The following is a 10336-nucleotide window of genomic DNA, read 5'->3' as shown; positions in this document are numbered from 1 at the left end:
CTCAAATAAATTCTGAGTCTGGCTGCCACCAAGCAACCACCTGAAGGTTAGAGCGATTCTGTACCTGACTGATTTTGAAAAAGTGTTCAGAGGTGATCTGCTAGCTTAACAACTGTCATAAGAGCAGAACCTGCAGCTAGACTCAATTTTTCCCTGTCTAAGAGTGGTCATGGCTGTAATGGGGAGGATGGGTTTAAGGCCACAGGCAGTCACAGTCAAGAGAGTAGCCAATACTACTACCATGGCTGGCAACAAGGTCAAGGAAGGTTTTTGGCAAGAGGCAGGAGTATGATTAGAGGACTTTGTACATAACTCAGATCAGCTATCCGGCTAAAAGTAAGCAGGTGACTGGACGCAACCATGGCTGGAAGCAGATGTGTATGCCAAAAGAACCTTCAAAAACTAATTAACTTGAACCAGGAGTGAGGCTTGGTGCATAAGCCTTGACAGATGCAAAAAATTGCAATTTTTGAAAGTAAATTGTATTTTTTCCTAAATATACAAACCTAAGGTCCTTTACAAAAGGAATTACCGTATATACTCGAGTAACGTGCGATCTCGCATATCATGCGACCCCCAAATTTTCACCAATAAACAGTGGTTTTGTCATGTATCTCATGTATCATGCGAGTTCCTTTTCCGAGGTCAGTTCATAAGGTTGGTGGTTTTAGCGTGTAATGGCCGAGTCGTTCAGATGTGTGCTGCTGCTAGTGAAGTTACGGTAATTTTCTTACTAATCTCGAGAATTGAATAGAAGATCTCAAGATTAAAAAAGAATACCAAGATAATAAAATAATTGTAAAAATAACACGCCTTGGAGTCCTAAATCATTCTCTCTCTCTCTCTCTCCCTCTCTCTCTCTCAGAAATAAATACTGTAATTTGAGTTTTTTTTCACCAACGGGGTATCAGTAAATGTGTAGACATTGTGTGCGTGTTTAAAAAAAGTTTAGTACACACACATTCCGATGTTTCGGTTTTTGGAATTTTTCAATTTCGGAAATGTGAGGTCAGATGCATAATCAAACAAACATCACTACTGCAGAACAAAATTTTTTTCCCTTTATGTTTTTCATTATTGTTATTTATTAATTACTGTTTATTTAAATAAATATTAATATAATCTGTTACATGAATGTGAGATAATTAAGATCACCTATAATAAATAGTGGGACAATTAATATCATATGTTCACTAATAGCTATTATTTTAAAAAACAAATATCCGTAAACACAAAAAATATATGTACATAACAATCAAAATCTAATGTTTTGCAGTTCAACTTGTGAATTTCAACAATAAGTATGACTATATAATATATTTCACTATATCGATGTTGCAGTTGAAGAGTCGTAAAATTTTGAGGATGGTCCGGGAAAAGGATTTGTACTTTGTGATTACGTATCGCTACAACACCATGCGGTATTTTCATACCACTATATTGATGACGCATCGCTACGACACATTGGTATTTTTCATACCACTATACATTAAAGTTAAAATGATCATATTATATTATTAATTTCACGAAGAAATAATTATATAAAGAAAATTATAGAGTAATTTTTGCCGTCAGCAGTCAGAAAATCATGAACATGGTAACGTTCAAACCTAGTGTCATCCACGGCATATGTCTATAAATAGAACAGAAGCAGAGGGCAGTCATTGGATAACAGATCTCCATGGCTACCAACCAGCCAATCAGGTGTTAGTTATACTACTCTGTGAATTTCTTAGAATGAACGTTTACACGTAACACACGGGAAGCTAACAATGATGTGTGTGCTTTGCATACAGTACGTAGTTTTTGTTTTTATTCGTGTATTTTACTGATTACATGGAAAACCTTCCTCTCTCTCTCTCTCTCTCTCTCTCTCAGGAAAGATACCGTCAATTCAATTTATCAGTATCTTCCTGATAGACAGAGTAAATATTTAGGACTCCAAAGCTTGGCATATGTCAATTATTTTATTATCTTGGGATTTTTGGTTAATCTTGGGATTTTTGGTTAATCTTGGGATTAGTAAGAAAAATGCGACTATTTGAGTAGTGCACACCCAAATGAATCGGGGTAAGCCTAGCACGCCAAACAATAGTATTTACAAAATGAGCGGAGCTCTCTGGCTGGGCTGTTTTGGTCCACCCACGTGTTTGATCGCATATCTGCCAAATTTATAACAACAACAGAGATAAAACCATTTCTCCCATTACAGATATCAAATATTATCTTTTCCGTTGCGCAGAATTCTAAGTTTTTTTATGCAATGACAAGAAACGGAGTCAGATATTCTATCAACAGGGCATCTCATTTTGGTGCTGTTGCGAATATTTCAACCAGTTCTACGTGCGTTTAAATCCATACTGACTGTACAGTCTGGAGGCATTTCTCCCTTCTACACATATTTTGATTTCTTAATATCGTAGGTATAGAATAAATTGGTGAGCAAGGAAATATGAAATAAAGCATAACAGTAAGTTTGACGAGTGAGAAAATAAACAATCGTATACAGACAGACTCTCTCTCTCTCTCTTTCTCTCTCTCTCTCTCTCTCTCTCTCTCTCTCTCTGAGAAAATAATAAATAGGAAACAATGACTGAATATTGCTTGAATGCGATATGGCAAAGTTTGGCCTGACTGAAGAGTGGAGTGACTTTGACACCGACTTACAAGTTATTCCTGGTCATCACAGCCATAGATAGACATCAACTTCACAGCCGAGAAAGGGCAATCGTATACGAAATAAATAGGTATGGAAAATGCGAAATGGCGGGCCTATGTTGTCCCATAAAAAAAGCTCTCGCTCGGACAGCTGTAAGATTTAGGGGAGAGAGAGAGAGAGGAGAGAGAAGGAGAACGACGAGGACGGAGAGAGAGGAGAGATCGAAGAGAGACGGAGGAGAGAGAAGAGAGATAAGAGAGAGGCCGAATAGGAAGGAGATTAAAGTACCTGGGAAAGGGAAAAGGAAAAAAACCCCTTATAAGTCTTATAATTATAGCCTCGGGGTTTGTCTCAAGGACATTCAAAGGTCTGTCACACCAACGTCAATTCAAGATGGCGTTGGTCACACACGGGGAGTTGTTGTTTTGTAAAATTAGCATAAGGGCAGATCTTTAAAAGCCACGCCAGAGAGCTCGCCACGGTGACAAGACTATACCTTCCATATGAATTGACGATGTCCTATACGAAGATGCAGGAAATGAGGATGAAATGATCAAAGATCTGGAAGATGACGAATATGATGACTGCCTTGATGGCAAAGAATTCAGAGCAGTATTTTGATGATACGGACACGGAGAGGCGGACTTTGGAGATTTTAGTTATTAATTTTATGCAATTTTTTTACTTTAATAAATTTTCACTTACCTGCGTATCCTAAAAGGAAAATAATAGTTCAAGTAACAAATGTTTCTTTTACTGAGTAAAAACAAAAAAGTAAAACAAAAAATCCTTCGGTGTTGTGCCTTAACTGATTTGGAAATTATAGATGTTAGTCTAGAACAGCTAAACATGTTGTATAAACCAAAATAATGCAAATGGCGCACGATCGCTCTTTTGTATTTTAAAATACAATCGTAATATGAGAATGCATACAATATTATTGGATATAGTGAAGTACAAGTAAAACATAACTTTTTAAAAGATCTACTGTTTTCCTCCGGTAGTAACTATCGCGATCTGCCGATTTGGGAAAGCATAGACGGTACGCTAATTTTATACCGCGTGTATGATGCGACCCCTTTAAAATTAGCTTCAAAATTAGGTTTCAAAAGTCGCATAATATGCGAGTATATACGGTACTATTCAGCGCCAGCGGGACCGGTCAGAAGATTTACTAACAAGGTAGTTTGGCAGTAACTGCTTGTCCAATGGTCGGGAGTCCCGCCCAACTGGAGGTAAACATACCATTTAGCTTTAGGCCCAGGAACAGAGTGAGGGGTGGCATGAGGTGGGACTATATGTAAAGGAACCCATGTTTGTATAGTTAGGAAAATTACAATTTACTTTCAAAAATTGTGATTTGTTCCGACACGTTATAGAAACCATCAGTCCTTATTGGTGGGAGGAATCTTAGTCTTGTGAACAGACTGGTGTTCACCCAACCTGGGTTCCCTCCTTGGTTGTAAAAGCAAATGGGGGGAACCTAGCCTCTGTCCAACTGATCGGAGTGTGCACTGCAAGATCAGTGGTCAGACCTCTGGACCAATTCATAAGAGGGAGGCAAGCGTACCTCTTATGAACAGCAAGCAAGAACTAAAGTCGTAAGTAAGAAGCCATATATAAAGTACTGGGTTTGTTCCTTACTGATGTCCGCTTCCCCCCTTGCAAGGGAAGGGACGGATCAATGCTTCTATCCCTAATGAAAGGGATAGAATGGAGCTCGGTTATGTAGCTTACCTGCATCATCGTCCTTTCCAGCATTGCGACGACCGCTACCCCTGCCCACAGGGAGAGGGAAGAAAAGAAGAGGAAAAGGAGCCAGTCACACTCTCATTCACTCTCCATTCATGCAGTCTCACAAGGATGAGATGCTACCTTGTCCTGCAAAGGGGCTGGGTAAGCTACACAACTTGTTAAGCAGCCACCACGGGTCCCAAGGAAAAAGTGTCCAAGGACCTATGGGCAATATCCCAAAGGTAGAAGGAGGTGAAGGTGGTCTGATTGGACCACACCCCTGCCTTCAGCACCTGTGCGATGGACAAGTTCTTGCGGAATGCAAGGGTTGGACCAATGCCTCTAACTTCATGGGCTCTCGGACGAAAGGTACTGGTGTCGGCACTCCTGTCTGAGTCGTACGCTGTCCTGATTACCTCACGAAGCCAGAAAGAAATAGCATTCTTGAGCACTTCTTTCTTGGTCACCCCAGTGCTAACAAAGTGGCGTCGACACTCAGGCCTGAGGTGTTGAGTTTTCTTCAGATAGCACCGTAGCACCCTCACAGGACAAAGCATCATCTCTTCCGCATCATTACTGGTGAAGTCCTCTAGGGAGGGGATCGTGAAGGACTTGAACCTGGCGTCAGGGACCGAAGGGTTCTGAGTCTTTGCTATGAAATCTGGGACGAAATCGAGCGTAACCGATCCCCATCCCCTCAAGTGTTTAACATTGAAGGAAAGACCGTGAAGTTCTCCTACTCTCTTCACCGATGCCAGGGCCAACAGAAAGACAGTCTTGAGGGTCAGATCCCTGTCTGACGACTCCTGGAGAGGCTCGTGGAGTCTACGAGTCAAACTCCTTAAGACAAGAGTCAAATCCCATCCTTGAGGCCTTAGTACCCTGGGTGGGCAGGACCTCTCGAAGCTCCTCATTAGAAGAGATATTTCCATGGAGGGGGAAATATCGACTCCACGCAGCTAAGGACTAGGGCCAGGGCGGCTCTGTATCCTTTGACTGCAGAGACAGAGAGGAGCTTCTCTCGGCGAAGAAAGATGAGGAAATCCGCTACCTGCTGAAGAGTGGTCTGAGTGGAGAGAGATCCCGTCTACGACTGTCTAAGGTATCCAGCCATCTCTGTTCCAACTCAGTGAGAAAATTCTCTTGCTCGCAAGAGACAGTGGATAACTGCCAGCCGTAAATACACAGGGAATGTACTGCCTCGTAGTACCGTTCTGCGTGTGGTTGACAGCAGGTTGTGCCATGGGGGAATCTCTTGCGGTGCCTCCGCTCTTCCGAAAATATAGTTAAAAAGAGTGCAAATATGACAATTTGTCGAAAATTGCATTTTTCCTAACTATACAAACCTGAGGTCCTTTAACAATAGGAAGTAGCTAGCGGCAGCTGGAACTGGTCGTAAGCTTCGAACAAGGGGAGAAACGGTAAGTTAACTGCTTGGTCCGATCGATCGCGCGGAGGTAAACAAATCACTTTTGCTTTTGGCCCATGCAAAATACGCAGAGTGAGGGGTGGCATGAGGAGGGACTTTATGTTAAAGGACCTCAGGTTTGTATAGTTAGGAAAAATGCAATTTTCGACAAATTGTCATTTGTTCCGATACGTAATACAAACCCTCGGTCCTTTAACAATAGGAAGACTCACTTCTTGGTGGGAGGAATCTGAGTCTTTTGATGAACAGACTGGTGTTCGTCCATCCCTGGAATGCCTCCCTGGTCGTAAGAGCGAGGGAGGGATCCAAGCCTCTGTCCGATTGATCGGGGTGTGCACCGCAGGATCAATGGTCAGACCTCTGGGCCGAGTACTAAGAGAGAGGCAAGCGTATCTCTTCGTACCAGCATTGTAAGAACTTTTTCCTTACATGAGCAAATGTAAAGTAATGGGTTTGTCTCATGTTGGCATCCACTTTCTCCCCCTTGTTGGAGAAAGTGGGTGGATAATTTACATTCCTATCTCTAGTTAAAGCGGGGGGGGGGAGATAGGATGGAGCTCTGTTGAATTTTAAGGCCTTAAAGTTTTTTACAACCTGCATCTGACTCCCTTCCAGCAAGGTAACGACCGTATCCCTCTGCCCACAGGTAGAGGTAGAAAAAGATGGTGAAGAGAAGCCAGTCACTCTCTCATTCACGCATTCATTCTCCCAGTCATACCGAGGAATCGATGCTGTTCTTGCCTGCTCGGGTGCTGGGTAAGCTTACACAACGTGTTGAGCAGCCACCACAGGTCCCAAGGAAAAAGTATCCAAGGACTTGTGGGCAATATCCCGAAGGTAGAAGGACGTGAAGGTGGTCTGGTTGGCCCAGACACCTGCCTTCAGGACCTGCGCCACGGAGAAGTTCTTACGGAACGCTAAGGAGGGTCCGATACCTCTGACTTCGTGGGCTCTCGACGGAGCGTTACGGATGTCGTCGCTACCATCAGCTTCGTACGCTCTCCTGATCACCTCACGCAGCCAGAAAGAAAGGTCGTGTTCTTGGAGACTTCTTTCTTGGTGACCCCAGTGCTAACGAAGAGGACGTCGACACTCAGGCCTGAGATGTCGAGTTCTCTTCAGATAGCGCCGTAGCGCCCTCACAGGACAAAGCAGCATCTCATCCGCATCGTTATCGGTGAAGTCCAGGAGGGAGGGATCGTGAAAGACTCGAACCTGTCGTCAGGGATCGACGGATTCTGAGTCTTAGCTACGAAGTTCGGGACGAAAATCGAGCGTCACAGATCCCCAGCCTCTGGTATGTTTAACATCATAAGAAAGGCCATGTAGTTCCCCTACTCTCTTCGCCGATGCCAGGGCCAGCAAGAAGAGGGTCTTGAGGGTCAGATCCCTGTCTGACGACTCTCGGAGTGGCTCGAAGGTCTTCGAGTCAAACTCCTAAGTACGAGAGTCACATCCCACGCAGGGGGCCTGAGTTCCCTGGGTGGGCAAGACCTTTCGAAGCTCCTCATTAGCAAGGATATCTCGAACGAATTCGAGATGTCCAGTCCCTTAGTTTTAGGACGAGAGCCAGGGCGGCTCTATATCCCTTAACTGTGGGTACTGAGAGGAGCTTCTCGGCGAAGAAACACGAGGAAATCCGCTACCTGCTGAAGAGTGGCTCTGAGAGGAGACAGACCCTGTCTAGACGACAACCACAGAAGACGGCCCACTTCCCCTGGTACACAGCTGCAGAGGACTGTCTGACGTGTCCAGCCATCTCTGTTGCTGCGCTACGAGAAAAGCCTCTCGTTCGCAAGAGATGGTGGATAACAGCCAGCCGTGAAGTTGAAGGGACTGGACTGCGTGGTGGTACCGTTCTACGTGTGGCTGGGCTAGAAGGTTGTGCCAGGTGGGTAGCTCTCTCGGTGCGTCCGCAAGAAGAGCCAGCAGGTCCGGATACCAAACGGCTTGAGGTCGTTTGGGAGCCACCAGGATCATTCTGAGATTGGGAGTGACCAGCGCTCGACTGATCACTTTCCGAATCAGACAGAAGGGAGGAAAGGGGCGTAAGCGAAGAGGTTGTCCCAGGGGTGTTGGAGAGCGTCCTCTGCAGCTGCCCATGGGTCCGGCACAGCTGAAAAGAAAACATGTTATTGTTATTATACAATTAAGTTTGTTCATACTTACCTGGCAGATATATATATAGCTGTATTTTCTGACGTCCGACAGAAATTTTCAAAACTCGCGGCACACGCAGTGGGCGGCCAGGTGGTAGTACCCATTCCCGCCGCTGGGAGGCGGATATCAGGAACCATTCCCATTTTTCTATTCATATTTTTATTAATGCCTCTGTCTCCTGAGGGGAGGAGGGCGGGCACTTTAATTATATATATCTGCCAGGTAAGTATGAACAAACTTAATTGTATAATAACAATAACATTTTGTTCATGCCACTTACCTGACAGATATATATATAGCTGAATCACACCTTCGGATGGTGGGAAAGGCAGAATAGGATTTTTTGGGAAACTAAAATTAAGTAGATGATATACATCTTGGTTCCTTACCGTTTTGCAAAGTAGACTATGTGATTACTGTCCACATAAGGCTGCTTTTGCTTAATTACAGAGTTGCCAGCCAGGTGGAGACCTGTAGTGCTGGTGCGCTCTGGATGAGTCTGTCAACGGGTGCGAGACCTCAGCGTGACAAGATCATCGAGGCCATACAAATGAGGGCAACGAAGCAACTGACCACCACCTGACCAACTATACACAAACCCCTTAACACTAGCTAACGGATGGGAGATCTTCACATAAGACTCACCACCAACCTAAAAAACACAACAACCTAACTTAACCTAACTAAGGAATAGGGAAAGAGCTACTTCCGGACCCCAATACTGTGTCCGCAGAAACGTATGGCCCCAGTGCATTGCAATCGTCATAGATCGTTCTCACATCCCTTAGGTAATGTGAGGCGAAGACGGAGTTGCTCCTCCAAAGGTACAATCGAGGATGTCCTTGATTGACATGTTCTTTTGGAAGGCAAGAGAGGTAGCGACGGCTCGTACTTCGTGCGCTTTTACTCGGAAGAGGCTCAAATCAGTCTTCTGAAAAGATGAATGAGCCTCCCGAATGGTGTCCTTAAAAAGAAAGCCACTGCATTCTTTGATAAAGGTAACTCTGGCCTCTTCACAGAGCACCAGAGGTTACCTGAGGGACCTCTAACCTCTTTAGTTCTATGCACGTAGAACTTGAGAGCCCTTACCGGGCAAAGGACTCTCTCTGGTTCTGGCCCACAGACTTGACTACCTTTGATCTCAAAAGTCCTCGGCCAAGGGTTCGAAGGATTTTCATTCTTAGCCAAGAAAGATGGGTTCAACGAGCAGACAGCATTGTCCCCTTTGAAGCCCATTAACTTGCTAAACGCTTGAATTTTTCACTAACTCTCTTAGCCGTCGCAAGAGAAGTTAGGAAAAGAGCCTTCCTTGTCAGATTCCGAAGAGACGCTGTCTGAAGCGGTTCGAAAGTGTCCGACATCAGGAATTTCAGGACTACGTCAAGGTTCCATGATGGAGGTCTCGTTTGAGGAATCTTCAAGGTCTCGAAAGACTTCAAAAGGTCATGAAGATCCTTGTTGTCCGACAGGTCTAGGCCTCTGTGCCTAAAAACCGCTGACAACATACTTTTGTATCCCTTGATGGTAGGGACCGCTAATTTCTGCACATTTCTGAGAAATAGCAGAAAATCAGCTATCTGGTTCACAGAGGTCGAGGAAGAGGAAACTCCCTCCTTTTTACACCATGCCCTGAAGGAAGCCCACTTCGACTGGTAGACAGCTCTTGTGGAAGCACGTCTCGCATGTGTGATTGCTCTCGCAGCTGCCTTCGAAAAACCTCTCGCTCTGGCCAACTTTTCGATAGTCTGAACGCAGTCAGACTCAGAGCGGAGAGGTTTTTGTGAAACCTTTCGAAGTGAGGCTGTTTGAGTAGATCTTTCCTCCAGGGCAATGTCCTTGGAAAGTCTACCAGGAAAGACATGACCTCTGTGAACCATTCCCCCTTGCTGGCCACATCGGAGCGATCAGGGTTAGCCTTGTCCCTTCCGAGGCCACAAACTTCCTCATGACTTCCCCCAGAATCTTGAATGGTGGGAAGGCATAAAGGTCCAGGCCCGTCCCAATTCCAAAGCAACGCGTTCCACTGCGATCTTGCCTCTGGATCCAGGACCGGGGAGCAGTACAGAGGAAGTCTCTTGTTCCTTGACGTTGCAAATAAGTCGACCAGTGGACGTCCCCACAGCGTCCACAGGTCTCGACAAACGTCCTCGTGCAAGGTCCATTCCGTCGGAAGGACTTGGTCCCGACGACTGAGGAGGTCTGCCCTGACGTTTTGCACACCTGCAATGAATCTCGTCAGGATCGTTACCTCTTTCCTTTTTGCCCACAGCAGAATCTCTCTCGCTAGGGAGTACAACGCTCTGGAGTGTGTACCTCCCTGGTTTTTTAAATAAGCGAGTGCTGTGGTATTGTCC

This window comes from Macrobrachium nipponense, chromosome 12, assembly GCF_015104395.2.
Source record: "Macrobrachium nipponense isolate FS-2020 chromosome 12, ASM1510439v2, whole genome shotgun sequence".
Classification (NCBI taxonomy): domain Eukaryota; kingdom Metazoa; phylum Arthropoda; class Malacostraca; order Decapoda; family Palaemonidae; genus Macrobrachium; species Macrobrachium nipponense.
This window is presented reverse-complemented; position numbering follows the sequence as displayed.